This window comes from Callorhinus ursinus, unplaced genomic scaffold, assembly GCF_003265705.2.
Source record: "Callorhinus ursinus isolate GAN/ISIS: 27379988/994484 unplaced genomic scaffold, GSC_fseal_2.0 scaffold5, whole genome shotgun sequence".
NCBI classification, from domain to species: Eukaryota; Metazoa; Chordata; class Mammalia; order Carnivora; family Otariidae; genus Callorhinus; species Callorhinus ursinus.
Genome location: NW_027397067.1, coordinates 4,263,349 through 4,267,534, shown reverse-complemented (window position 1 = coordinate 4,267,534; position 4,186 = coordinate 4,263,349).

Below are 4,186 nucleotides of genomic sequence, written 5' to 3'. Positions count from 1 at the left end.
GCAAAAAAAGCCAAAGATCAATGTAGTATTTCAAGGATCCTGAGTTCAGGAGTCTTGGCTGAAAAGTTTTGGATGGAAGCTATTCACATTTACTAATCTCTTGTTTGATTGAAACTTCTTAACACTACCTGTTTCAGGAACCTCTCAAGAGAATCTTACATTTGGATATCTCTTTAAAGTGAAAATATAGGAGATGGTTGTATATTGTATCATTTTAGCTGGGAGACATGAAACTTAGGAGAACTTAATTGGAAATTTATTTCAGTATTTACAGTTGACAATACCTGGTAAGGTCCCTTCTAACAAAGTTCAAGAGCAGTCTTACATTGGTGTCATTTCCATTAAACCAAGTGTTTGAGATAAATATTATGCACAGGTTCTTGTAGCTCTTCATTCTGAACACTGCTTATATAGATAATAAACTTGGGCATATTATTTTAAACCTCTACAGCATTTACCCATATTGATGGCTTTACATGATGGAGTTGAGAATGGGGTGAAATTCCCACTTATGTGCACATCCAGTGCCTAGCTTATATTGGGATAATCTATGATTTCTTGTTGAAGTAGATCTTGTTGAAGTGTATGCAACTGAAATTAAGTTGTTATCAGTTTAAAATAGAGTGTTATAATTTTAAGATTTTATTGTAATCTCCACAGTAATAGAAGAAAATATCTATAGAATATACACAAAAGAATATTAAAAGGATATCAAATCATGTGACTAAAAACATCAGTAAACCAAAAAGGAAGACGGTAAGAGAAAACGGAGGGAAAAAAGCTATAAAACAAAACAGTTAACAAAATGGCAGTAAGAAGTCTTTTATCAATAATTACTTTAAATGTAAGTAGATTAAACTTCCCAACCAAAAGAGGTAGACAGGCTGGTTTTTAAAAAAGGATCCAACTATATGTTATGTATAAGTGATTCACTTTAGATCCAAAAACATGCATGGGCTGAAAGTGAAAGAATAGAAAAAGATATTCTACATAAATGGTAACATATATATGAAGCAAACATTCATGGAATTGAAGAGAGAAATAGATAACAACACAATAATAACAGGAAATTTCAATACCTCACTTTCAATATAGGATAGAAGAACCAGACAAAAGATTGTCAAGGAAATAGAAAATCTGAACAACATTATGGAACAAATAAAACTAACAGACAATATACAGAACACTCTCCCAACAACAGTCTTTTCAAGTGCACATGAATTTTTTTTTTTGTACTTTAAAACTCCTTTATTGTTTATTCACTCTTAGAAGCTTTTAACTTGGCTTTTCTTGGAAGGAATACATAGAATTCAATTAAAACATTTACTTTCTCTCCAGAACTTTTCCAGAAATACTTGGGAGTTTAGGGGTATTTTTTTTGTTTTGATTTATTTTTTTCTTTAAATTTTTTACTGTTACGTTAATCACCATACATTACATCATTAGTTTTTGATGTAGTGTTCCATGATTCATTGTGCATAACACCCAGTGCTCTACACAGAACGTGCCCCCTTTACTACCAAAATAGTAGAAATTAAGCTATTCTCTCTTAAGCAACCATTGGTTCAAAGAAAAAATCACAAGAGAAATGAGAAAATAACTTGAGAGAAATGAAAACAAATATACTATAACTACAGCTTGCAGCAAAAGTAATGCTGAGGGGGAAGTTTATAATGGTAAATACATTTGAAAAGAAGATCTCAAATCAACAACTTAACTTTATACTTCAAGGAACTAGAAAAAGAAAAAACTACACCGAAACTAGCAGAAGGAAGGAAATAATAAAGATTAGAGCAAAATGAAAAATTAAATGAAACAAAATGGGTATATAAATAAATGAATGGGTGATTATATGAGCAAATGTATTAATAAATGAAATGAAGACTAAAAAAACAATAAAAAAATTAACAAAATAAACTTTTTGAAAAGATCAATAAAACCAACAAAGCCTTAGATATATTTTTAAAAAATAGTAAGAAGACTCAAACTACTAAAATCAAAAATGAATGAGGCAACTTTACAGTTAACGCCATAGAAATAAAAAAGATTATAATAGGGGTGCCTGGGTGGCTCAGTTGGTTAAGCATCTGCCTTTGGCTCAGGTCATGATCTCAGGGTCCTGGGATGGAGCCCTGCATTGGGGGAGGGAGGCCTTACTCAACAGGGAGCCTGTTTCTCCCTTTCCCTCTGCCCACTCTCTCTCTCTTTCAAGTAAATAATAAATAAATTCTTTAAAAAAAGATTCTAATAATATGAATAGTTCTATGCCAAGCAATTGGATAACCTAAAAGAAATGAGTAAACTCCTAGAAACACACAACCTTCCAAGACTGAATCATGACAAAATAGGAAATCTAAACAGAATAATAACTGGTAAGGATATTGAATCAGTAATCCAAAACCTCCCAACAAAGAAAAACCCAGTAACAGACTGCTTCACTGATGAATTTTCCCAAGCATTTAAAGAAAAACTAACACCAATCCTCCTCATACTCTTCCAAAAAATTGAAGGGGAGGGAACATTCCAAAATTCATTCTTTGAGGCCAGAATTGCTCTGATATAAAAATCAAAGACAATGCAAGAAAACAGTAGACCAATATCCCTGATGAATATCGGTGTAAATATCCTCAACAAAATACTAGCAAATTGAATTTAACAGCACATTAAAAGTATCATACACCATGACCAACTGGGATTTGTTCCTGGAATACAAGGATGTTTCAGTATATGAAAATCACCGAATGTAATACATCATTGACAAAATGAAAGAAAACAGAGACAAACATTGAGGACATTATGCCACATGAAATAATCTTGTGACAAACAAACAAACAAATATAAACATTGTATGATTCCACTTGTATAAAGTATCTAAAGTAGTAAAATTTATATAAATAGAAAGAAAATTTATATAAATAGAAAATATAAATTTTCTGTAAGCCTAAAACTGTCCTTAAAAAGGTATGTTAATTTTTAAAAACAGCAGAACTTAATACAAACAAACAAAGAAACAAACACATTGTATGATTCCACTTGTATAAAGTATCTAAAGTAGTAAAATTTATATAAATAGAAAGTAGTAAAATTTATAAAAATAGAAGAAAATAAGCAACAACTAATCTGCTTTATGTCCCTACAAATCTGCCTTTTCTGGACAATTCAGATAAACAATCATACAATATGTTGTCTCTTGTGTCTGGCTTTTTTGCACTTAGCATAATGTGTTTGAGATTCATCACTGACATGACAACATGTAGTTTATTCCATTTTATTGTTAAATACCATTCCATTGAATACTGCATTTTGTCTATAAATGCAATAGTTGATGGACATTTAGTTTTTTTCCAGTTTGGGGTTATTATGAATAATGTTGCTATAAATGTTCATGTGCAATTCTTTGTGTGGACATATGTTTTATTTCCTTCAGTATAAACCTAGGACTGGAATTGCTTTGTTGTATGGTAGTTTTATATCTAACTTTTTGAGGAACTGCCAAACTTTTTCCCAAGTGGCAGCGCTATTTTACAATACTGCCAACAGTGTATCCACTTTCTCATTTCTCCATATCCTCATCAACATTTGTTATTATCTATCTTATTTGTAATAGTTATTTCAGTGGATATGAAATGATTTCTCATTGTGGTTTTCATTTGCACTCATGATTAATAATATCAAACATCTTCTCATGTGTGTATTAACTATTCATATATCATTTGCTCTTTTATGTTATATTTTGATTTTTATTTCTGACCAGATTGTTTTTTTTAATACTGGGTTGTAAAAGTTCCTAGTACATTTTGGATTCAAGTCTTATATATGTGTTTCAAATAACTGCAAATATTCCCTCAAATGTTTGTCTCTACATTTCCTTAATATTAAGTGTCTTCTGAAGGACAAATGTGTTGAATTTTGATGAAATCCAATTTATCAATCTTTTCTTTTATATACCGTGCTATTGCTTTCATTAGCTTACAAAATCTTTGGCTAATCCACAGACATAAAAATTTTCTTCTAATCTATAAAATTTATTTTAGCTATTACTTTTAAGTTTGTGATCCACTTTAAGCTAATTTTTGTGTATGATTTAAATTAAGGGTGATGTGAACATTTTGCATATAGATATACAATTATCCCAGCACTATTTTCTGACTCTATTATCTTCTGGCCAGATAATTGCATATGAACT